The sequence below is a fragment of the Tursiops truncatus genome, chromosome 13 (assembly GCF_011762595.2).
Source record: "Tursiops truncatus isolate mTurTru1 chromosome 13, mTurTru1.mat.Y, whole genome shotgun sequence".
Taxonomy (NCBI): domain Eukaryota; kingdom Metazoa; phylum Chordata; class Mammalia; order Artiodactyla; family Delphinidae; genus Tursiops; species Tursiops truncatus.
In genome coordinates, this window is record NC_047046.1 from 6061908 (window position 1) to 6088609 (window position 26702).

The 26702-nt window shown below is 44.0% G+C and overlaps 2 protein-coding genes across 13 annotated transcripts in view; one reads left to right on the forward strand and one right to left on the reverse strand.

Moving 5' to 3' along the window:
- ZNF664 (zinc finger protein 664) overlaps window positions 1–13755 on the reverse strand; it is a 198058-nt gene extending 184303 nt beyond the window's left edge. For 6 of the 11 annotated variants that reach the window (XM_033836745.2, XM_033836748.2, XM_033836743.2 and 3 more), the window contains exons 1-2: window positions 12932–13076; window positions 12209–12346 (exon numbers count right to left, since the gene is read on the reverse strand). The gene's annotated coding sequence lies outside the window, so the exon portion shown is untranslated. The other 5 variants (XM_073789952.1, XM_073789951.1, XM_073789950.1 and 2 more) reach the window with 4 other exon arrangements.
- The window catches only part of CCDC92 (coiled-coil domain containing 92), a 35304-nt gene continuing 22243 nt past the window's right edge, over window positions 13642–26702 (forward strand). The window contains exon 1 of one of the 2 annotated variants that reach the window (XM_019950405.3): window positions 13642–13780. The gene's annotated coding sequence lies outside the window, so the exon portion shown is untranslated. Of the gene's footprint in view, window positions 13781–14369; window positions 14392–26702 lie in introns of those variants that run through there. The other variant, XM_073789946.1, reaches the window with a different exon arrangement.

Here is a 26702-nt window from a genome sequence, read left to right on the forward strand (position 1 = left end):
TCCCGTTTCCTAAAATGGAATGGATCTCTGCTCCTTGCAACAGAAAATCGCTAACTAAAACAGTTACTTCAGCTCCCCTGAGGATGGAGTTTTCCCAGGAGGCAGCTCGGTGCCTCCAACCAACAGACTCCTGGCAAGTCCACCCCAGCCAGACGTGCCTAGATGTCGCAACAGAACGGGGCGGGGGGGGGGGGGGGTCTCATTCCCTAGGCTCCTTCGGCACAGGCCCTAGGGCTTATGAGCATCTCAACGGCCTATGAAAATGTTTGAGACCTGAAAAAAATATTTACTGGATGTAAAATATGAAAATAAAATCATAAAATCAAAGTTAATAAATGTTTAATGCCTACAACTAGTCTAATGAAGCTTAACTCACAGTTTTGTATAAGCTAATTTCATGTGGGATGTGGGTACATTTTTTTAATACGTTTGATACGTGACATGGTAAAGGCCACCGAAGATAAGAGTGCTGAGGCCTTCTAAGGACTGCAAACCAGTCCCGCGGAAGGAGACATGCTTGGGTGTAAGCTGCAACCCGCCCACCCTGCCCTCCGCGGAAGTTTACACTTAAATATTATGCCTTACTACTCAAAACTGAGCAGTCTGAAGTTAGAACTCAAGCCTCACCTCCCAAATTTAAACACACTGTAACTTTGGCACTCCTGAATTAGGGGTCTATTATTTTTTCTTAATGTAATATTTTACAAAAATGAAGCCAAACAACTTCTACTAGCCATCCTATTAGTTTTACCAAAAAGAAGGGAAAACATGTTATTCAGGCTACAAATGGTCCTGTATGTTTGAAGGACATCTGTCAGCATAATAAATCAGAAATTGGTCACATTTACTCTCTCCTTGTGCAAGAGTCACCATGAATGTCAGGAACAGATCCAAACATTCTCTCCCATTTGGCCAGATTCTTAATCTGAGAAAAACAGGAGGTAGTTCAGAAGTTATACGAGATTTAAATCTTATACCTGTAAAAGCAGAAAGGCAAATATAATTCTCCTTCCACAGTCACTGCTGATTAGGGCTCTCACTGGGTGAGCACAGAGAAGCTCACCGTCTGTTCCAGCTACGACCACTGCCCTCTCCCCACCTTCTCTGCTGGCCTTCCCTGCAGACCTCTACACTTCCCGGTCCTGCCCCCCCACACCCACTCCCCCTTCTATACCCCACCCCCACGACGCCTCTTCTGCAAAACTGTTCCCTGGGAGTTCCCTGGCCGTCCGGTGGTTAGGACACTCCGGGCTTTCACTGCCGAGGGCCCGGGGTCCAGTCCTTTGTGAAGGAACTAAGACCCTGCAAGCTGTGTGGTGCAGCCAAACAAAACAGAAAAACCAACCAAACAAACAAAACCATTGCCCCCCTCGTCAGAGCGCAAGGCCAGACCCTTGCTCCTGTTTCACTCTTTGACCCTAGGTTACACACGTCTCCTCTGTCCCCAGTTCCCTGCACTTTCTCACCTCTCCTCAGGCCTTGCTGAAGGCATTGACCATTTCTTTTATTCCTTCTTTCTAAACACCAGTGTCCGCTAAAGGTACATCCTGACTCCATTTTTTTTTAGCTCAACCACCTGCCTGGCTTGAATGAGAACCATTTCCATGATGACAATTCCACATTCTCTCATAACAGGAATATTTCCTTATCATCCCACAATGAACTGAAAATCACTAATTCGCCATATGAAGTCCCTATAAAAGGCAACATCTTCCCCCAACAAGTCTCCCAGGCTGGGAGCTTTAAATCCAACTCTCTCCCCCTCCCCACCCTACACATCTTTCCATTTCATCTGATCTCTGCTTATTTTCTCCTCTCAGCGTTTAAACCAACGCTAAGCCTCTTCCATCTTAAGGAAAACCCGTATTCAATCCTATGCCTTCTCTAGCTGCCATGCTCTCTCTCCATTTCCCCACCCAGGCTTCTTCAAGGCTTATCTTCCCGACTTCTATCGCTCCACTTCCCACTTACTCCTCCACCCATCACTACGCCACTGAAGAGCCTCCGGGCGCAGCCTTCATCTCGCAGGACTCTCCCTCTGTGACTCCGCTCTCACCACCACAGTCTTATGCTCAGCCTGCTGGAGACCCCTGCTCCCCCTAAGCACCGGTGCTCCCGTGGGCTCCACCTCAGCCCTCGCTGCTCCCCACTTACACCCCCACCAGGCCAGCCATCCAGTCCACGCGTTCTCAACTCGGGCTGTTAAAGAGAACCTTTTGTAGGAGTTGTTTTAACCGTGCAGAACGCCTCCAGAGGGCGCTCAAACACTTGCTCAGAAATCTTCATGGCCATTTACACGACAGCATTAGAACCTGAAACGAATTTCACAGTGGATTACTACCTCTAACTCGTTGCTAAGCAGCATGAAGATTTGTACAACCTGCTTTCTGCAGGTTCCCTGATCCTAACTGTGAGTCTGGGGGCTTGCTTATCACAAGGTCCTAATCCTAGCATAATATAGAGATAAAGTAATGTTACTGCATATTGGTTAACTAAAAACCTGACTTATGTTTGCTGGCCAATGCCAAGTATTTTGAATCATTGAAATAGTCTTAAATCCTATGAAGCTTAATCCTACACGTTTGACATGCACATCTAAAAATAATTTTGAAAGCCAGAGGGACATAATGGGGTTTACTCTGAAGGAAAGGGGTTCGGATTATTTTTATGAATTGTTTTATCATTTACCTAACCCCTTTGGGACAGACGTTTGCTCTGGCTTTAATAAGGGCTTCCTCACAAGATCTGTCACAATACTGTGGAAGGCGCTGCAAAATTAGATGTGGAAATAAGCTATGATTATTTTATGAACTTGCAGGTTATGAAAAATAAATGAGCTCTAGAATAGCTTTACTGAATTTCTTATATCAGGTGACACAAGAGACAATGCATATTCTAGGGTTAGAATAAAGCTGTAGAAATGCTTTCGTATTAGCAACACAAATGACTGCTTTTTAAAATCAAACTTTGAATTCTTCTGATACAACGCCAAAGTTAACCTTCATTTTTTTGAAAATCTCCCTTCTTCCAACTTCTGTCCAAATGAGTATCTACCAAAGCCACTGGTTATCCATCTTGTAGTTCTCCCAATTTGGATTAGCTGTGGTGATTCTTTAAACTTAGGCTAAACACTTCGATTTGCCCAATCTAGTTTCACTCCTTATCCCTTTATCACATCTGTGAACATTTAAAACTACTGCCCCTGCCACTTCTGGGAACTTCCTCCTCAGCTGCCAGGAACCGCCCTCTCCTGAGCCCCTCCTCTGCACTCACCGCCTGGCGCATCTGCCCCTGTAGGCCCTGCAACAGTGAACCCAATCAGCTGGGCTGAACCAATCAGATGCTCTTCCCTGAGAGTTTAGACTTGGGACGTGGAAAGTCTGGGTCTATAAAGTGACCTGGCAGGGACAGTGACTCAGGAGGGACAAAGGCAGAGAGCAGCTGCACTGATTCCTGTTGACGTTCCAGCCACCACTGGGTCTCAGCCAAGAAACAGCCCTGGACGCCATGGTGGCCTCCTCAGAAATCCCCCTTCACTTAAGCCATTTCAAATGCATTTTCTTTTAACCAAATGTCCTCTAAGACATCCTCCTCCTCTCTGATGAATTCTTTTGAGAATTTAAAGGTCTCCCCTACCTTTTCCTTGATGGGTCATATGCCCCAGCTCTGCTCTGGGCTCCTCCTCATTCTGGCCTACACAATATCACCCATCCACGGTTTCCATGCCAGCTGTGCGGTGAGGACACTGTGAATGATTCTCCAACCTCTATCCATACTTCTGCTACAGCCTGAATGTTTGTGTCCCCTAACTCCAGTGTGATGGTGTTAGGAGGTGGGGCCTTTAGGAGGTGATCAGGTCATGTGGGTGGAGCCCTCACAATGGGATGAGTGTCCTTATAAAAGAGACCCCAGAGAACTCCCTCGCCCCTCTGCCACGTGAGGACACAGCGAGAAGACGGCATCTATGAACCAGGAAGCAGGACCTCATCAGACACTCAATTTACTGGCACCTTGATCTTGGACCTCCCAGCCTCCAGAACTGTGAAAAATAAATAATTGTTGTTGTAGCCACCCAGTCTACGGTATTTTGTCATGGCAGCCCAAATAGACTAGGACAACTTCTAATGGCCAGGTAGGCACCTGCGGATGGATCAGACCTAGGGCACCCCTCTGCCTACGTCCTGGCCCACCTCTGTGTGGAACGACCAGTTTGGAAACATCAATAGAAATCGCTCCAATTATTCAGCAGTACTGACAACAGGATGACTGACTTTAGGACCACCACCTGCTCAAAGAGTCAGAGTCTAGCCCAAAAGGCAACCAGAGTATTACCCAAAGTCAGGGTCATGAAGTCTTAACTCCATATAAAAGACATCAACAGTCCAGTCTAAGCTAGACAGATACCCCAATCTTAAACAATACATAGATGTGTAATCATATTCCAAGAAAAATTTACCACACAGATTTATGCACAGCACTCAGTCATTCATATAACAAAGCATGTATCTGCATCATAAAATCATTCTTTGCAAATTCTCTCAGGAAGATCCTACATGTCCTACAAGCCCCATACACTCAGCACGTCCAAAACTCAATCTGTCACCTCTTCACCAAAGCCAACTCTGTTCTCAACTCTAGTAAATGGGTCCACTAGTCTCTCAATTGCAAGTCAGAAACCTGGTTACCATCAACCCTCCTCCCACTCACGAAGTTCTGTCACTCTATCTCCTCAATCCCTCCTGAATTTATCCACCCACCTCACCGACATTCAGCTGCCATTCAGGCCACCACCCTCCCCGGAACACTGCAAAGCCTCCGGGCTTGCCTTCCTCTAACCCATTATCCACTGTAAGGCAATCCTCCTAAAATGCAAAATGGATTGTTGATTACCCCGCTTAAAGTTTCTCAATGGGTTCCATTAATTCTCAGTGTAATTTCCGAATTTATTCATATGGCATATATTTGTTTGTTTCTTTGTTTTTGGCCATGCAGCATGCGGCATCTTAGTTCCCCAATCAGGGATCGAACACCGTGCCCCCTGCATTGGGAGAGCAGAGTCTTAAACCACTGGACCGCCACGGAAGTCCCAGGCTTTCAAACTCTGATCAGCGTTAGCTACTATTTACCTCTCCTGGTTCATCTCTCACAGCTGCCCACGCCGATTCTAGCTCCAGCCAAAGCAAACTTCTTCAGACTCGCCAGGTTCTGTCTGCTCCTAGGCCTCAATCACTCCCTGCCCCGCCACCCAACACTCCTTTGAACTCTGGTCCCTCACACTTGCTGTTCCCGCCATTTACCTTCGGGGCTCACCTTCTCTAGAAAGCCTCCCCTGACTGGCACCCCTACCCTCAAATCTGGGTCATGTAGGGTACCTTCTTATGTGCCCCCAGAGCCCTTCCATGTCCGCAACGCTATCTCCACTACCACACTTCCTCGGCTTTGTCCTCCACTAAGCCACATGCCACTCCACATCCACAGAACCTACTGCAGGTCCACAGTTAACCCCTGGCAAGGGAACAAATGCACATGCCTTTAGAATAACCCCTTCAGCCTCACCTACACTGCATACCCCGAGGCACCCTGAGCTCCACTCTGCGAGTCACTTGCAGGCCCTGCATAATAATCAGGCTCTCAATGCTTCTGCCCTTGGTCCAGCTGGCTAAGTGCTACTCATCCTGACTCAGTTAAATGCAACTTGCTCTGGGACTGGATCTGTGTGTTAGGAACACGAAGAGTTAACAAGAGTCAACCTAGGAAATTCCACGGCCCATGTTTTAAGTTTCTGCATTTATTCTACAGTTACAAGAAACGAGAACTATTTTTATTCTGCATATTGCTAAGAAGCAATTTTCCTCCAAAAGTTGGAAGAGACAAAATTCATTCAAACTTACTCCAAATGTATCACTCAAAAAATGTTTAGATATTAGTTTTTAGAGAACATTTTAGAGGACACTTTAATATATAAGACAGATCTATTTTTTTAAAGGGCATGTATCTATTAACCATGCAGCTAACACATGTTCTACATAGGATGTACTTTTTTAAAGTAAACGTTCCAAAATAAATGAAATAACAAATTATAGATGTAATAACATAATCCTGAAAAATAAAAAAAGCAAAAAATTTTAAATCATCCTACATCCTACTACCTTAAATACACAACTTTTAAGATTTTCATTTAATTTCTTCTAGACATTTTTCCATCATAGGTTTTTGTGGAGGGTTGTTGGGACTTCTGTTTAACTAAGGGTTTTAATCATATCACGTATGCAATTTTGCATCCTGATTTTCCTTCAACATTGTCATAAGCACTTTAATACATTTTCTTCCTAAATATTTTAACGGCCAGTAATATATTATCCAGTGGATGTACCATAACTTAACCCTTAAAGTTATAGGAAATGCACCCTTAAAAATAATTCCACAATACATATCTTTTGTATGCAAAGCCTCTCTGTATTTAAAAATATTCCTCTGGGCTTCCCTGGTGGCGCAGTGGTTGAGAGTCCGCCTGCCAATGCAGTGGACGCAGGTTCATGCCCCAGTCCGGGAGGATCCCACGTGCCGCGGAGCGGCTGGGCCCGTGGGCCGTGGCCACTGAGCCTGTGTGTCCGGAGCCTGTGCTCCGCAATGGGAGAGGCCACAACAGTGAGAGGCCCACATACCGCAAAATAAATAAATAAATAAAAATAAAAATATTCCTTTGATGGCTCCTAAGTGGTTGCTACATCAAGGAATATGATTACTTTTAAGGCTCTTGATACATATGTCTAATGTAACATAAGAGTGTGACATTTTTGCTACATCCTCGCAAGTCCTAGGTCTTAAAATTTTTTAGTCTAAATTTAGGCCTTTATTAAGTGAGAAATTGTAAAATCTTCATTACAAGTAAATCTCATTGTAAAAAGGAAAAAAAAACTTCAACAATCCAAAACATTGTGAAATAAATATAAAATCAGTCCCAGAAACAAAAATTCAGTCTCCCCTATTCTCTTCCCCTCAGAAGTAGTCACATATCTTTCTAGATCTGTCTCTATTTTTATTCAGAACACACACACACACAACCACACACACTATTTTGTTTTGTATCTTACAAAGAAACGGAATTAAACCTGCTCAAAAATATATTCTAGACATCTATCCAAGCTATGTCAATACATACAAATCTACCTCTCTTTTAAAAACCTACGTAACATTCCATAGTGTACAGGTACCAAATTTTTTGTGTTCATCTTCAGTTTTTCCTCATTCTAAGTGATGCTGCGACAGACTTCATTCAAACTAACTTGTATCTTCTTATTAGAATATCATCAATTCCTTGAAGTGTATCTGCTAGATGAAAGCATATGGGTGTTTTTAAAATTTTGACAGGTTTGGGCAAACTGTCATCTGGAAAGGTCGAACCAATTTTATGTTCCCAAGAATATACGAGGTACCTTTTTCTCTACATCCTTGGGCAGCTTTTAAATTTTAGCCTGAGAGCCACCCCCCCCAAAAAAAAACCTCACTGTTTTAATTTCCATTCCCCTAATCACAAGTGAGGTTGAATTTCCTGTCATTGCTTTGATATTTTCATTTCTCTCAGAACTATTCATATTCTCCATTCATTTCTTAATTGTGTCAATTCTATTATCCTTTGTTTATACATGTTACCAAAACTTTTTCCCCAGTCTGTCACCTTGTGATGCTTTTTTGTCACTCAGAAATATCAGCTTTGATGATGTTCCAACTTATCATCCTTTTACGATTTGGGGCCTTGGTCTTACCTAAATGGTCTACCCCAAAAACATTTTTCCCAACATAATACATCCTCCAACATAATAAATTCTTATATTTTCTTCTAGTACTTTTATAGGTGTTTTTGTCTTTGAGTTAGTTCTTTAATTCAAATAAAAGTCATTTTTGAATATGGGGAAGTAGAATCTTTCTTTCCAAATAGTCATTTTTCCCTATACAATGCATCAAACAACCATTGCCCAACTGTTTCAAAATACCAACTTTATTATATAATAAATTCCTATATATATATATATATATATATATATATATATATATATATGGGTCTGTTACTGGATTCTACTTGTCCATGTACCAGCTTGTCTATTCTTGTGCTCACCATTTACATTACTGTACCATTACAGTATGTTTTGATATCTGGCATAGCAAATCGTTCATCACTATTTTTCCGCTTGAAAAATTTCTTGGCCACTCTAGCACATTTAGTCCTCTGGACAAATTTTAGAAGCAATTTATCAAGTGTCCAGAAATAAGTCTCACTGGGATTTCAACTGGAATAACACTGAAGTTACAGTTTAATTTGTAGAGTATTGCAATCTTTACAAAGATGCCATCCCTTCCAGAAACATGTAATGTCTGCCCATTTATTTAGGTTAGCTTTTAAATTCTTCAGGTAAAGGTTTTTACTTTTTTCATAAAGCTCTTGTACATTTGTGTTTTACTCTTAAATGTGTTCTGGTTTTGTTGCTACTGAGAAGAGACTTTTACTTTTCTATAGGAGTAATTACCAATTATTTGATTATGAGTGAGATCACACATCTTTCCAAATGTTGAACAAATTATACTTCTATCCAGTGAACTATCCACATCCTGCAACCACGTGTGGATTTTCATGATTTTCCTCATTGATTTGTGTGAGTCCTTTGCATGTTGAAGATATTAACTCTTCACTTATATTTGTCATAAATATTTTCCTACTTTGTGGTTTAGTTTTTGATCCCAGGGTTTTGTTTTCTCTTTCTTCTTAAAGAAGTTTTAAATGTGTACATAATCTAATACATTGATTTTAACTAGCAACAGATTTGAGTGCCCCATAGGTGCGAAGACCTGTATCTCTCTCTCACAAAAGCTGCACGGTGGGTATTACTTTCCTCACTTAAAATAATCCAGTTCAAGTCTGTGTGACTGCAAAGCCTGTGCTCTGTCCACCTCAGCGTGCACAACTCTTTTTTCCAGATGTTTAATATTTACTTCCATATTTTCTTCCTGATTTGAAGGGCATTCACGATGGTTTGTCATTTATTACATTCCCATATACAGTTTATCTCTGGGGTGCTGAATAGGTTCCAGTGACCTGTACAGAACAAACATGATTCTACAATATGTTTAAACAATCAGATAGGGTTTGTCCCACCTCATTACTCACTATTCTGTCCAGTTCACCCAAAAAAGGGCATCTCTATAACGTTTAAACATCACATCCAGGAATACGGCCTGTCCTTCTGTTTAAGACATTGTCTTATCTTTCAGGATGTTTTCTGGTCTCCTCCAGGCAGACCGCACTTGTCTCGGTGAGGCTGTGCTTACCTGTTTCTTGTTTTTTGTTGCATTGTGATCAGAGCCTGCTGTTTTGGTTGTTTATCCATTTAGTTTCTGCCAGGTTATTTTTAGTATTCAGAAAGCTATGACTTTTATATACACATTGTGCGCCCAGTCACTTTCTCGATTTTTTTGTCTGTTTTTTCTGTTATTCTCATTTTTTTAAGCCAACAGCATCTACAAATGTTTCCCTTCTTTTCATTTTAGAGCCTTGCCTCAGTCTTATTTCATGTATTCCTGCTTTGACAAAACTTACCAAAAACATGTTAAATACCCCAAATTTTAATTTGACTCTGATACTTTTCTGTTAAGCATAGTATGAATAATTAGTTTAACATATGTGTGCCTTTCGCATTAAAAAAGTGCATTTTTATGCCTACGTTTTAGAAATAAAGAATTATTTATTTTTAAAATCAATTATTTATTTTTAAAATCAAATACCTATCTTGATCTTAGTTTAGCTGGTAGTTTAAAGTCAACGTGAACTGGACGGGAAAGACCACTTCTCTTCTAGAAAGGCCTCTGAAATGGCCTACCTGGTCTCCCCCACTTCGACTCTCCACCCCTACATTCTGCACGCAGCTGCTGGAGTGGTTGTTTAAACATGCAAATCTGATTATGTCACTCCCCTACTTAAAACCGAACCCTTGTAATGGTTTCCCATTTCACTCAGGGTGAAATAAAACATCCTTAACCTGCCCTACAAGACCCTACACGATCTGGCCCCTGCCTAGCCACACTTGCCCCTCACCCACCATAATCTATCCACACGTCATTCTTTCAGTTCCCGGAATGGGCAAAGCTTCCCCCCTTCTGGGCCTTCCTACAGGCTGTTCCCCTGCCTGGAAAATTATCCCCCATCTCATTCTACACTGACGCCTACTCACCCTTCAGATCTCAGCTCAAACCTTATTTTTGCAAAAAAGTCTTTCCTGGGCCCTCCTTCTGCAATCTGAAATTTGGTCCCCTTTTTATACTCTCTCATAGCCAATGCTACTTCACTTTCATAGCAGATACCAGTTTATGATTCTACACGCAGCTGCGCGATTGTGTTTAATTTCTGATCTCCTCTCCCCCCACAGATCAATTACAAGAGAACAGGGTCAAGTTGATTTTGCTGACCACACTACAAACATTCATGCATATATGAATGAAAGAAAAACACCTACAAAGCCCCTAATGGTATCTCTTACATCTTAAACGATACCCATCACATTATTCAATAAATATTTACCGTTAAAACTCTGATACTGCCTGCAAACTCCATAAGAATCCATTTTACTCAAAGGACATAAAAACTAACCTGAATCTGCTGCTGCTTCAGAAAAACACATACACAAATTTACATCACTAGGAAGTAAGTTCTGTTTACATATTATGAGAGTTTTATGTAGTGTTCAAGTTGCTGATACTTTATTCTCAGGCAACTAATTTTTATGCCTTATTTTTAAGGTATGTAAAGCACTATGAAAAGTGCTTTGTAAAATACTCTTTCAGAAGTCTAATGTATTAACAGTACTTGGTAAAAATATAGCAAAATCAGAAATTAAACAGCATTCAAAGTTGGCTATCTGTAGTATTCTGTAATATACATATCTGGTCAAAAAAGAAAATATAAATTATATTGTAAATTAAAAATTCCTTCAGATCACAAAGGCCAATTAAATCAACATTATATACCACTTTACACTCTACAAAGACTTTCACATACATCATATGACTGAACTTGGTGGGACAGAGCAGGTATTAACATCATTTGTAGAAAAGAAAACTGAGGCTTAGAGTAATTAAATGTCCTCCCCAAGGTCACAGGACTTGAAAGTAGTAGAGTCACAATTACAACGGGGGGAGGGGTGGAGGCTCCTACATGTAAATTTCTGAACCAAAGAGAACTTCCATAATAAAAGCTTAGGCTCTGTAATTAGTGTAGATTTGTGCTCCCTTCACTAAAATGTCATTTCACTAGAGAACGACAACCAAAGAAGCTGTTTAAGTATCAAGTTAAAACATCCATTGCCATCAATCCAGGAAATGGCTAAATAAACTATGGTGCACTCAAACTATGGAACATGATGCAGCAGTTCTGCAAAATGAGTGAATGCATCACATGCTAAAACTGAAAGCTAGAGTGCACTTGTACTTGTTAAAACAGTCAGAGATAATACAAGTACACACATTGTTTAGATCGTAAAAACATTTTTAAAGATCTAGAAGGATACACACCAAACATAATAGTTGTTATCTCTGGGGACAGAGATTTGTAGTCAAAGACTTTAGCCCATCTCTGTAATGTTTTCATTTTTACAACGAAAATGCTTTACTTTGCTAATTTAAAACTAATTTTTAAAATTTAAATTAACCTGTGGGTTGAACACGAAGGTCATTTTTCTGTTCTAAAAAGCTGTGCATCTACCAAGGAAGTAGGGCCCCCCCCCCCAAAAAAGGACAAAATATAGAAACAAAAACAGTTCGATCCTTTTAAAACAATAAACTATCACAAAACGTTCCTTTAAAAAAAAACAATAGCTCAGAATTTTTAAAAAACATCTAGTCTCCTTTGTTGCAATAAGACAACCAATCAACTATCAACTAGAAAAGTCCGGAACAGGCTCCTCCTAGAGAGATTTAGTTGTTAGAGTTCGGCAAGGAAGGTTTCACAAAGGAGCTGAGTTTTGAGGGAAATGAGAGGTGACTTGGCAGAGAGATGCGGGAAGATTAAGCCAGATGGGGAAATGTCTGGGAGGTGGATATGTTGAGTTAATCAGAAGCAGGGCACAGGGAGAAAACTGGAGTAAAGTCCTGAAAGAGGAGAGGAGGTTCCTTTGGATGTGGGAGGTGAGAGGGAGCTCGACGGCGCTGCCATCCAGTTTACCTGGGTTGAGAATCCGGCCCTTGTTATGGTCAAACAATGGAGGCGTCCAGCGGCAGCAGCGATCTGCGCTGGGTGCCGGGAGGGTTCCTCATCACCTGAGTAGGATGCTCGGCTGGCTCTGCTGGGACGCGAGGCGCTCTAAAAAAAAACACAACATCACATCATGCAGCCAAGCTTCTCCGCGACACAGCCTGGCTCCCTGATCCCACGGCGCGGCCATTACCGCCTCTCCGCGGACCCGCCTGGAAAGGCTCCAAGGCGCGGCTTCACGGGTTTCTAAAGCTGTTTTGCTCCCCCTTCCCTCAGCTCCAACAACAATGGAGCCCGGCTCGGGAGTCCGGCTCCCGCGGGGCCTCCGCCCGGCCTCGCCCCTGCCGCTGCACCTCCGCCGCCGCGCACCCTGCCGCCATCTGTAACCCCCGCTCCCCGGCACTGCGGGCCCACGCCGGCTCGCCGAGGCCAGAGGCCAGGCTGCCCTCCCCGGGGCCGGCCCGGTGGCCGCCAGGCCGCCCAGCTGCGCGGTAGCTGCTCTGACCTTTCCCACCGATGCCCGGGCACCCGCCCCGGCTCGAGGCCCATCCTAAGTGATGGGTTGTTTTTCTTTTCTTTAATCCACTCATCCTTCTTCCGACCCCGAGCCCACTCCCCGGCCCCCGCCCCCCGCCCCCGCCTTGACTCAGAGAAGAAATAAAGAGACTGCAGCTCGGCCGCCCCACAACTCACTCCAAGTGAGGGGTTGAAGCGCCCCAGGCCGCGGACTCCGCGCACCCACCCTCCCTCTCCTCAAGGGACACCTCACAGGTGCGCCTCCAAGCCGCGCGCGCGCGCTCCGCACACCCAGACGCCTCCGGGGGACAGCGCGCGTGCGCACGCACGAGGCCAGCGAGCCCCAGGGGAGCGGGGGCCGCACGCATGCGCGCCGCCCGGCCCTCTCCCCTTCCCCCCTCCCCTGCCCCCGCCCCCGTTGGCCGCCCGCGCGTGCCCTCCCCCCAATCCCAGGCTGGTCCCGGGTACCCCCCAACCCCCACCGCCCAGCGCGCGCGCGCTCCCGCTCGTCCGCCTCGCTCCTCCTCCCCCGCGCCCCACCCGGGCCCGCGTTACCCCGGGCAACCGCAGTGCGGCCGCACCTGAGCTTTGCGCCTGCGTCCCACCGGCCAGACCCTCCCTTCCCCTCGGTCCGTTCCCCAACCCCTAACAGCTGCGGGAGGGGGGCGTCGCCCCCTCCCCGGGAAGTGAGTATCGATCGGCCTCCCCCGCCCCTCCCCGCAGACACAGACCCGTCGCCGCGCCGGCGCCTCTGCCGCCCTCCCGGTCAGCGCGGACAGGCCTCGCCGCCCCGGCCCCCGCTCCCAGCGTGCACCGCGGCGAGCGCTCGGGTGGGAGCCGGCGAGATGCGCTCGGCGGGCGGTGCCCACTGACCTCCCTCGGCGGCCGGGCCGGGGCAGGGCCGGAGCCGGGAGCCAGCCCCGCCCGCCGCCCCGCCCATGGACCGCAGGCCCCCGCTGCCGCCCGCCCGGAGGACCGCGCCGAGGGGGGGAGCCGCCTGAAGGACCGCGACGGCCGCGCCCGCAGGTGAGGCGGAGCCCGAGGTGTGACCGAGTCCAGCCCCGCTCACCTGGCGGTACCTGCAGTGAGGCTCTGCGGGCGCCGGTGGGGGGGCGGAGGCATCTGTCGCGGCAGAAACTCATTTAGATAATTTTTAAAGCCCTCACTGCAGGGGGAGGGGTGCTCCCGACCCACGGGCTGGGGAAGGGTGTCCCCTTGCGGAGACATCTCGGGGGGGAAAAACCAAGAGGTGGAAAGGAGGGCAAAAGTGAGGCGCAGCGACTCCCGCGCCGGCTGCCTGCAGGGTCTTCCAGCCCGTTATGGGGAGGGGGATGCCCTTGTCAGGGCTCCAGTCGAGGCTGCAGTCCGTCCCCACCGCGCACCCAAGCCAATCCGAAGGGGGAGGAGAGGACAGCCCAGGGGCCGCTTCTGCCAGCCCCGGGGTGGGATTGTAGGGTGAGGGATCCGCATTGCAGGTGCACCAGGAGCGCCCGAGGGCCTGGCCCTGCTTTGTTTGGGATGCTGTGGGGAGGAGGCCGTCTGAATCCACATCGCTATTTAAATGCGTTTACCACCTCGTGGACGTTAGAGACCCTCCCAGATAAGTTGCATTGTCTCCTGTCCTGATAACCCTTTACGTAAGTACTCTATCTTTACAGCCCCTTTCTAAAGCTTTGATATGGGCTTTAGTTTACCCTAGATAACGATTTGCTTGTGATTCATGAAACTGAGCATAATGCAAATATGCAGCAGAGCTCCAGGCTCGGCGACAGAGCTGCCGTCTGCTACAGCGAGTTAGTCTAGTTTATCTAACTTACGTTTTCATGCTGACCTGTATTAATTTTAAGCTTTGATATTGAGCCGTATGATCTATTCCAATTATGCAAATGAAGTGGTCTGAGAGGAAGTATGATCGTGCTCTGTAATTTAGGTTGCAGTAATCGGTCTTATAACAAAATACAAGCTGTCATACGGTAATATATTACACATTTCCAGAAACCAACCTGTAAGAGTGTTAAAGCTAGAATTGACGTTTTAATACTTTTAAGTTTGACGTTTATTTAAAGAGCATTGTTATTGTTTTATTAAATGGGTTTTGTTTTGTTTTGCACAGTCAAGAATTCTCTTGCATTTTCTTGCCGTTGAATTATAAGGAAAAGAATGCTAACATTTAAAGTGACTTTTACCTCCAAAGACGTTCTGAATTCATTTCTTTAGGCTAAATGTTCATCTTACGTGAAATATTTTTGGAGAAGGTTTTAAAGCTTATGGTATGTTTATGTGTATATACACATATGTTTACGTATACATACACACTATTGGAAAACCTTAAAATAAAATAGTTTTTATTGTTCCTCTGCATCATGTTATAATTACTCAGTAAATTCAGTTTAGGTATATTTAAAATCTAAAGTACCAGGCAATAATTTGTGTGTATCAGATTTCTACTGTAGCACATGTAAATACAACAGTCTAACAAACAAGTTTCTTGAAATTAGATATTTTTATTGTTAATTCTTTTTTTTAAAAAAATGAATCCTTTTACTTACGACAGAAAATCACTCATGTGGGCGCTTAACTCTTTCATCTGTCATTCGTTGCATAAATTCATTTTAACATCATCATTACTTGATGGAGTGCATTTGCAGCAATACTGATGTTAACAGTGTTGAGGCTTTTAAGAAATACTTATTTTTGTATTATATTTATAATTTTCTTATATTTCTGGCAAGAAAAGACATGAGCCTTTTTTCTTTTATCTGGAACAAGGTCAGCCATAAAAAGTTCTTAAGATATAGTGGGCACACTATGTTTATTAACTAAGATTAATTGTAGCTACTGGATTGGATATCCTTAAAGGGCAGAAACTAGGCGCCTTTATATGCTTCACACACCAAGGGTGCAATAAATGTTTGACTCAGATTGACGTTCCAGACTAGTTAGGTAGGTGCTAGCTTAGTGACACCAATTTTCACATCGCCAGCTTTGACATTTAAACCTGCAGAAAGGTTGGGTAGGGAAGTGAATGTGTCCTAATTGTCTTCAAGTATTCAGGGTCTGTCACGCAGCAGAGGGATTTTCTATTTCCGCGAGTTCCAAAGAAGACAAGTAGTACTTACAGGAAGAGAGACTTCACTTTGACATAAAAGCACAAGTTGCTTATGATTAGAACCTCCAGTGACAAAAGGGGCTGCTCTTTCCCTGCGGAGTTTCCGGATAAGCTGGTCCCCCGCTGGGCAGGAATGGCTACTAGGAGGTGTCACACCGGCCTGGGAGAGGCCTCGTGAGGGGGGGCACTGAGGGACTCCAGTGGCAACTAGATTGGAGGGCATTGTGGTTTTGTTTTATTTCTTACTCTGGCTTCTGCAGTTGTGGGCATGACAACATCCCAGACACCTACTTCAACCCTAGGAAGACTTTTACTGGGGTGGAGGCCACCTTGATATCAGAGGTGATTCTAATCCTACTTTCATTTGCGTGGGGATTTACAGGTAATAAAGCACCCTCACATTCAGTGTTTTATTTTAAAAGACTCTTCTTAATTACGCTGATTTATATTTCTTCTTTTGGCTTTTATTTTCTGTAATAAACATTTAATCAAGAAGAAAATTACCCTTTTCTATGAAGGCAAGCAGAGGAGTCTTTTTTTTTAAGCTCTTTTTAAAAATGGAATGATGTCAGTCATTCTTTTGAGAGTCAGCATGTTGTGCAGGTGAATAGATTCTTAGCTGAAATTATTCTTTGAAAGATACTGATTAAGGGCTGATTCTTGTGCTTGCTGTGCATTTTAGTTTATGTTTATTTCATTGGTCAAACATGACTCAAATTTCACAGCAAAAAGTCCATTCATATCCACTAACAGTAAGTTGCACTGGACTTTTCAGTTTGTCTACCTCGTTTTTAAATACATGTTGGCAGGTAAAACACAGCTGAAGAGAAGCAGCATTTCAGTGGACCGAACAGATTAGGTGGATTGGAGTTTTGTGTTTGAAGAAGAAAAAGACGTGTCCCATTTGTACTAAGTGAAATCTGGGAATGATAATTTATCAACAATAAGAATGATGCTCTATCTGTTATAACAAAGATTAGGCTATTGACTGTCAATCACAATACATGTATTAAGTGGATCAGTGGGAATAGGACTCTGTGGCCCAGGAGCAGAGCAGAGCTTCCTGTAAACAGCAGAGAACCCAATAAATGCTGTCTGCACAAGGATTTAAGTGGAACATGATGGTAAGGAGGCCAGTTGAGTTAAACCAGATTCTGACCTCTCCAATTTAGGAAGAAGTTAGAGGGGGGGAAAACAGTTCTGAATTAATATATACGTGTAATTAATTTTTAAAAACCTTAAAAAAATAGTTCCTCTCTTTTGTTCTCTAGCAGATGAGTTTGTCCCATACTTTTGTGGCTCTTATCCACCAGCTGAATTTGGGTGTGATAATTTAAATAAGACAAAGATTTTAAAATTTTGTTTGAACCAGAGGTGCATCGTTTATTTATACTTTATGCACGAAAGGAAAAGAGAAGAATACCAAGTTCTTCTGGTAAACCAAAAAATAAAATAAGGAAATCTTACAAGTATTTATTCCTTCAAGGAAAAAAAATCACAGATGCTGCTTTAAATATTATGAGCAGAACAGCAAATTATCAAGTAAGGCAACCAGTTAGAAAGTGGCCTTTTTAGAAGTGAAAGGTTACATTTTACAGCTCCTCACCATGCTCTCTGAAGGCATCTCACAGATGTCTTAAAAGACTTCTTTGTTAATCAGAAAACAGGAGTTTATGTTTTTATGGGAGTTTCCACACTGGGGAGCAGACTGAAATGAATACCTTAGTGATTATCCCAGTTTACCACTTTATCAGAAATAACTGTTTGAAGCAAGAAGTCTGTACTCCTCTGGAGCTGTAAGGGAAGAAGTGTTCTCCTCGTTTCAAGATTCTTTCTCCTAGCCAGATTCTCAGGATTGAGCAGTGAAATTCCATCGGCTAGCACAAAAGAATAAGCCGGAGATGCTTAAAGCTTACAATAAAGGAGAGGAAAAAGAAGAACACTTTTAATAAATGGAATTCTAGGCATGTGATACTCTGCTGCTACAATGTTTCTCTTTGTTGCCTCTTTGACAACACTTAATATGTTACGTTTAGATAGTATAGGATCCATTATCCTTTGCTCTTGAGATTTCCTTCCCACCCTACTTCTAAATGCACCCTGGACCCCTGTTATTTACCATGTAGGTAAGAGGGTTTATGAGGCATTTTTTAAAATAATTTTTAATTAATTAATTATTTAGTCTGCACTGGGTCTTAGTTGATGGCACGCGAGATCTTTAGTTGTGGCATGCAGACGTCTTAGTTGCGGCATGCAGGCTTCTTAGTTGCAGCATACAGGATCTAGTTCCCCAAACAGGAATCGAACCCGGGCCTCATGCATTGGGAGCGCAGAGTCTTACCCACTGGACCACCAGGGAAGTCCCTATGAGGCATTTCTTATGTGACATTGCTCACACATTGCTGCCACGTATCAATTATAATTCCCAGTATTATTACAGTACTGTTTTTCTTAAAGTTACACATTCCACCTAGAAATGAGTGGCACCATACTCTTAAAGGGCCATCTTTGGTGCAAAGTCAGTGTGAAAACATTAGCTCCCCAAGGTACAGTTCCATCACTGTCGTGGCTTAATAATCCAGGGACCGCCATATTTTTCTAATGGTTTCTATCTAATTCTTTTAGTGATGATCAAGTGTAGGAGGTTAGGTTCCTGCCATACTCCAGACATTGAAGGAGGCTTTCTTTTTGCCCCTGTCTCTCCAACTGTCACAAGTGTCAACTCAGGTAAAGGGCACTGGTATTATTTTCCCCTCAGTGGCTGTGGCATTTGGGAGCAGATCCAGTTTTTAGAAATATGTCTTGCACATTGACAAGAAAGATGAAGAAAGGCTTTGTTGTTTTTTAATTTTCTGTTCCCATAGATAAGTACATAGCAGAGGTTGTTAGGTAGGGCCTGTTCTTTCCAAGGAGGGGTCAATCCTTGTCTTTGAGAGTGAGTCATCTTTATCTTTTGGTTACGTCCTGGTGACCAGACAAGAAATCCTGGTGGAACAGAGCAGCAGCTTTCAGCCACTGAGATACTTGCTCACAGACATGCCCTATTGCACCGGGTCAGGGGAGGCGGGGACATAGTCTTTGATGACAGAGAGAAAGGCTGTGTCATCCTTCTCAGCCTCTGCATTGTGTGATGGGTTTCAAGTGAGGAATTAGTTCCCATCAAGAAAGTGCTGGAGTCAGTCTTTGACAGAAACAGTGTTCTCAATATAGTAAGGCTGTGGTATTAGGACCTGGTTCAGAGATGAGCAAAGCCCAACTTTATTGTTTGAGGGCAAAGGCAGGGTTTTGGGGGGAAGACAAAATAAAAATCTGAGTTGGAACAAATATGGCCAGAGGTGAGACCTTCTTGGAGACAGTTAGGAGGTGTTCTCGTGTCTCATCCACAGTTGTAGGATGGAACTCAGAGCAGTTCAGGATGATCATTGACTGGAAAGGTGCATTGACTTCTCCCCCCCAGCAGGCTGCGGGTGGAGTAGAGCGCCTTCCCACGTAGGCTCGGGGGCCACCGGGACTGGACCTTCCTGGGCAGCTTATCATCACAAGTCTGAAACTCAAGTGGGAAGCAGATTATCCATCTCTGAGCCTTAGAGGAAAACCGAGTGAAGTTAGAAGTTGTTAAGCAGTTGAGGCCAGTGTCTCCCTACCAGAGATGCTGTGAGTCTTCGGTACGTTAGTGTCAGTCGCCCACAGAACTATAAATCCCTGCGGGAAGGTTGACATGACAGCGCAGACTGTTGAACCCTAAAGTGAACCCCGTCACTCGGCTTCTTGCACCTGTGCATGCAACGCGTCGACACCCTTTATCAGTGCTGCCCAGTGATAGAGCACAGCTTCATCCAGCACATTAACAATCTGCCTTTAGAAGTCTCATAAGCCTACTCAGTCTTTTAGATGAAGGTCCCAGTTTTTTGTTTGTTAAAGCTCTCGTGTTCACAATCTATAGGTAGAGCGTCTGGCTGCTTCCGTCCAGTTTTTGCATAATCCTGCCAGGCTATTTTTCACAATTTCGTCTTGACATTTAACCACCTCTTCTGATTCTGAATGATACAGCAGATGTGTAGGGCCTTACAGCTTTATTTACAATCTGACCTGTAAATTGTGGACTCCAATTATAAGAAGACACATTTAATGTGCCAAATCCAGAAATAAAATATTTCAGGAATCTTGTTGATGGTCATTTGTCAGCCTTGGTACATAGGTATCTTCTACATCTGGCGAGATTACTAAATGGTCACATGGAAATCATTGCCCTGTTTGAATAAGACAAATTTGAATGTATTTACAAATGCCACCCCCCCCCAAAGGGGATAGCGAAGCTGCTCTCTTTGATGTGAGCCTGACAAATAATGTAGCTCATACAATGCTGTTGAACTACACTGGGGAAACTGGAGCATACCACTCCTGTCGAATTATCCCTAGCATCCCCTTACATGTGCGTGTACAAGGCCATGGGCACAGGAACAAGATGAGGAAATTAAATCCTTTGGAGCTACTAAGGTGCTGTCTGGGGAATGCCAAAATGTCTGGTTACAAGGACTCCCTGCCAGCCTCCAAACGACCTTATACCATGGAGGACCTGATCTGGGACAAGTGCAGCATGGATAAGAGCTGCCAGAAGGGACCGGTCAGTCTGAAAAGGATGCCTGGTCAAAGATAGCCTGCACCATGTTATTCACCAAAGGGAGAATGTTTCTAAAATGGCCCCAACGTAGGGTAACACGAGGACCATTAGAAACGTGGGCTCCTCCCCAAGTGAGGCGCCCTCGCTATTTTCACAGTTGACCACAGTCAGAACGAGGGTCAGAAAAAGAGTAAGAAGGAAAAGCAGCATTACATGTTGCACTGGGGGCAATATGTCTTGCCTTTGGACGTACCCTACAGAGGCAAGACGAATACAGATCCTTCTTTGTTGACAATAGTTTGCATCCCAGAGAATAATTTTCTTTTTTGTGAGCTACTAGTCTTTTCTCCTCAATTATACACAAGTTTTTACTGATTTACTTAAGTATACCTCAATTCACACATACATAACATGGTTCCAAACAGTATATTTCAATGACAGTATATTATTTAGAGATTTTAAATTGTGGTTTTAAAATGTTATCAGACATATCAGATGCCCATTATATATCGATTGATTTTACCTTGTTAATTTGGGCTTTAAGAATAAGTGTTCAAAAATACCTAGCAGATGACTCACAGGGATTGTGAGGTGATAAGGTGTGTTTTTTCCTATTTGAATTTTAATCTCTTTACAAGTCTTTAGGTAAATATAAATTATTAACTACCTCACTATCAGTCCAAAGAGAATTAGGGATTTTAGAAAATAACATATAATTTACACTAACTAATGCAGTTGTTGATACTAAAAATTTTTCAGAGAAGTATGGCATCTTAAAACATTACTCAGCTAATGCAAGTCGTTTCATAGGCTAACACAGTGTAATATTGTCTGAGATTTGTAAAAGCAAATGATGAAGGTACCAGTTTCTTATGATGTAACTCGTTTTAGTTGTATGCTCATGTTTAGGGTTACCCACTCTTAAACAATGGTCGGTAAGGAATTTAGGAAGTTCAGTTTAATGTAGCCTTTTGGCAGAAATCCCACTGCTTGGTATGAACTGATACGTGTAGGATCGTCTGTCCCTCCCCTGTCAGGTCTGTGGCGGCCGGGTTCGCATCTGTTTTATTCGTTGCCATCTCCCAGATGACCTCAGAGGCGCCTTGCTCAGAGGGGCTCAGAGAAAGGTGTTTTCTTCAGTGAAAGAGTGAACTGTGATCCTTTATATCCCCCAGCAGAGGGAAACAGAACCTTCATTTACATCCCCAAAGTCCCTAAACAATATACGAAAGGATTTGCCCCAAGAGTATTTTAATAATTTAATTCTTCATGTGTCTTCCATGTTCTGCTGGAATACCTTCTTTCTTGTTCTTAGTACGGAAGCTTTTTAAAGAAGATAAATAGCTTTTCAGTTTGCACCTGTATCTTGTTTCCAAACTGGGAGTTTATAACCTGAGTAATTGTTTTGACTCTGGAAGTGACCTTTTCCAAGCGGAAAACCATTTTTGAAATTGGCAGCTCAACACATTTCTTTAACTTCTCCAATATATTTCTGCAAATTACAAAGTTTAAATGATGGCCCTTTTTCATGAACAGGGTTTCCTGGGTGGCCATGGAGCCTGGACTTTCACTTCTCCCAGCCTGGAAACCTTTTCGTGTCAGTACATGTAAAATATTAAGAGTTCTGGTATGATTTCATAAATTTCTTAGGAGTCTTTAGAAGCGTCTTAAGATTTATGCAAGTATTTAGTGGTCCTCTTAAAAACAGGAATTCCTTTGCGTTCAAGAAATGTTAAAGCCTTTACACATCATCATTTCCTAGAGATTCCCTGATGGTTTAGAACAGAGCACTCCTGCTGAAAGCGTATATTGGGTCAACTTCGATATATACATTTAATGTCTGCAGAAATATGCAGCTTTATAACCGTAAATCTGGAGTCCCTATTTGGGGGTTGCAGAATTCTCTTATTCACCCTCTCCATTTCTCAGCTCACTTAAACATTCACAGAGGAAAAGCAACATCTCATGCCATCCGATAACAGGAGGAAAATGATTTATATTCTTAGGCACATTTTACCCGCAGCCCCTTTCTTCTGAGCCGAAGAAAGGAGATTCACATATCCTGACCCAGGACAGTGAGGCCGGTAAAGCGGTGCCTTTCTGCACACCTGCCTCACCAAGAGTTGAAGACGTGGAGAAGAAACCGTCTCCAGCAGGCACCCTGGGAGTCTCTCACTGATGGTTGCCTTTCCTCCAAGGTCAGGAGCCCTCTGTTATAGGAAGGAGGCTGCACGTGGCTGGGACCTGTCCCTCCTGAGCACTCCGTCACCCACGGTTTACTAGCAATCCCGGAAACCCAAGGAGAGCAGAGTAAACCTCGTCAGAAGGCACAAAAGGCCTGCCTCAGATTAGGTTGACTCTGACCCAGTGCTGAGACACGGGGCAGGACCATTCTGCATTGTGAGGGCCCTCCTGTGCGTCGTAGGCTGTTTTGCAGCACCCTTGACCTCTACCCACCAGGTGCCAGATGTGCCCCTTCCCCAGCTGTGACAACCCATAGTGTCTCCAGACCTCCAGTCTCCCCGGGGGTACCACTGCCTAACTCGGTCAGACCCGCAAATGGGGTTCACCAGCGGGATGCTCCCCCTCAAATTCTGACTGCCTACACTTGTCTCAAGTCATAAAATTTACACACCAACTCCGTGTATTCTCTGGACCAATATAACCAACTGCATCTTGCAGCAGCTGTAAAACAGTGACTGTGTAGATTCTCTGAGGAAAACGAAAATCCTCCGTGGAGGGTATTCCAAGCAGGTCAGTCAGATTGCGGAAGCAGGCAAGCTCCTCAGCAAGACCCGATGGGCATTACCTTCGCCCCTCTTTGCTGGATTATATTTATCTCAGCAAGGAGCCCCTGTCCTCCTCTTTCTCTCCTCCCCATGCTGGTAGCCATCCGGGTTGTCACACCAGTTGTTGATCTGAACGGGCAGACTCAAACTCCATCTGAATAAAGAATGTGTTAGTGTCTGCACTTAATTCAGCCTTCTGTATGAAGAGCAAAAGCCCCTCCTCTAACTAACCAGGAAGCCCTAAAATTTCTAGAGCAGGGAGGCTCAAGCAGGAGGGGATATGGGGATATATGTGTACGTATCGCTGATTCACTTTGTTATACAGCAGAAACTAACACAACACTGTAAAGCAATTATACTCCAATAAAGATATAAGAAAAAAGGGGAGGTTAAAGGTGTTTTAATAATAAAAGATTATTTTTTTAAAAATTAAAAAATTCTGTATCTTCAAAACAGAGATATCTCTTTAAATTATATTACTACGATGATAAATTATCAAGCAAGGCAACCTATTAGAAAAGCAAACTTTTAGAAATTGAGTTACATTTTAAATGAGTCAGAAATAATCTCTGAAGTCGAAATGTCTTAAAATACTTGTTTGATAATAAAACAGAAGTATATAACTTTATACACATTTCCACACTGAACAGCAGAGTACGCTTATGGTTCTTTACCAGAACTATAGCTTCTTAACCCAGAATAGTGTCTGCTTCTCTGCAGCTTTAGGAGCGAAGAAACATTCTCTCTTATTCTGAGATGTTTTCTTCACAAGCATCAAGAATAAGCACTGGAATTCTCCCGGTTAGCACTGAGCGAAAAAGAGTAGACTGGAGAAGCGTAACACTTAAAATATGGGGGAAGGAGCAGAAAAGAGCGGAAGAGGAGTTTTAGCAAGTAGAATATGGGGCAAAGGATGTTTTAACAAGTAGAATACGGGGCAAAGGATGTTCTGGCTCTGTAAGGCATGCATGCCTTTCATCTCCACCTGGGGAGAACAGTGGCGTTCATGGGTAAGGGCGTGGCCCTGGAGTCAGCCTGGTTTGGGATGAAGCCCCACCCAGCCACTTGCTAGCTGTGACTTAAAGGAAGTCCTTTAACCCTTTCAGCTTGTTTGCTAATGTGTGAGATAGGAGGAGGACGTCTAGTCGTCAGAGTGCTTCTACCATGTGTAGCTTGGTGCTCCCGGATATGTGAGCCCTCAGTACAAGGCAGTTCTGTTGTTTACTATGTTTATGCTGATTTCCTGGAGCTTCAGGCTGTGTTGCTGCTGCACTTCCCTTCCCTTCCCTTCCCTTCACCCTGCATCATCCCCACCAGACTCAATTCCCTCTGGTAGAGCTTTGGCTGTAATGGGTAAGCTCAACTTTTCCCATTTCCTCTCTCTTCCATCTCAACTATTCTGAGCGGCTTTTAATAAGCAACTCAAATCCAGTCCTCGCTTTTCTATCTGATTTTATTTTCCACCACTCCCCAGAATGTTCTTTCCATGTCAGACAGTGTAATGGTCTCACTGTGACTTCTGAAACTTCATTCTCACTTACCTCCTCCTGTGTAAACCCTGCCCATCCTTAAGGACCAGCTCCAGTCCCAGCCTCTTCAGACCATCTTGGTCACTGCAGTCCTTAGCCACTCGACATTCCTTAGGCACCTCCATGTGCCCAGCAATGTGTAAGGTACCAGGAACGCTAAAATGACTGGGGCATGGTCCTCACATGCCGGGGATTCACAAAGTCTCCTATGAGAGGCAGGCAGGTAATTGAGAAGGAGCTTCAGGTGCTGTGACGGGTTACCCTTCCCCTAGCTCCTTACTGAGCATCCTTGGGAGGATTTAATTATACTTTGTTTTCTGTGTACTTTGGTGGCTGAGTCTTATATGCCCAATAAGCTACAGGCATAGGACTGAGTACACAGCTAGCACTTTAGACCATATGCTGGCTTGACCTTTAACCTCGAGGTGCATATGTAAAAGGAAGCTTGGTTGTTAGGCCTGTTGCAATGCGCCTTGTAAACTCCAAAAGGTAAATTAAAAAACAAAATCGATGATGATGTTAAGCTCCTGGCCATCACCATAACCTCTTGGCGACTCGAGTGGTTTCTAGGCTTGTAGAATTCATGGAACGGTGCGTTTTTTAATTGGGAGGTTCTAAAATGAAAATAAAAACGTGTCCTTTGAACTGAATAAAGTTAGCTTTATGGAAAAGTCGCTGCATTGTCCTCTTTTTTCTCTCTCTGTCACTGACCAGGAAAAGCATCATCAGAGCTCGGCATGCGCATTTCCTGAATTTCTGAGTTTCTGCCACCACCGAAAATTGAGAAAGCGCAAAGCCAGCCCAGTTCACGCTGGCAGAGCCACCTCTCGGGTTTGGTGCTGTGCCTATGTCAGCGCCAGGAACCCACACAGTCAGCCCCTAACAGGAATAACTGTCCAGGTGTGTAAGCTGCACCCAGTGAGATCCCGTGTGTCACAGGCTCTGCAGAACGTCCTGAACAGGCGCACACTTTCCCTCCCACTGAAATTAAACTGTATCTCATTTTTACATGGCTTGATAGTTTTCTGGCCTTTTTATTTGTGAGCTTCCCAAAGGCATGCGTGAACTAGCTCTCCTTCCTCCTCTGCCTTATTCCCATGCCAGTCAGAGAAGTATTTCCAAGTCCTCTCATGTCACTAATACAAAAGACACTACCTAATTGCGGGGGGTGTCAGACCAGAGACTGGGTGAGATTACCACTAATTCTCAACTAGAGAGAATGCTTTCTTAAAGGGCCACCTTAGATTCCTAGAGGGAGGCCTTCCCTGGGTGCTGGCATTATAGCAGGGAACAGACAGAAAGCCCTTCTTCTCATGGAGCTTACATTCTAGTCCTGTAAGAAAGAGCAACCAATGACCTCATTTTAGGTAGTGATAAACGCTATAAAGACGCAAGATGGGATGGGATGATGATAATGACAGTTAGAATAAAGTCCGGTTGAAGTGTTCTTGCAGTGCAGAGAGCAGCCACGGCGGGCTCCACAGTGGAGTAGCTGCGAGCCAGGGAGCGCTTGGGGATGGCTCTCCATGTCGGAGCACCGACGGCACAGTAGTTCTAGGCACAGCTGTAAACGCTTTAAATCTGCGCCGCCCAGTATGGTCGCCCCCAGCCACGTGGGACAACTTAAATTTGCATTAAGTCAAATCAAAGTAAATAAAAAGAAAATTTCCTTTTCTCATACACACCAGCTACATATCAGGGGCTCAGTGTGTCATGAGCTTCACTGGACAGCAGAGAATATTTCTACCACTGCAGGAAGTTCTATTGGATAGCGCCTCCTTATTTTTTATTTTTATTTTTTTGCCACGTGGGATGTGGGATCTTAGTTCCCTGACCAGGGATCAGACCCGTATCCCCTGCATTGTAAGCACGGAGTCTTAACCACTAGACCGCCAGGGAA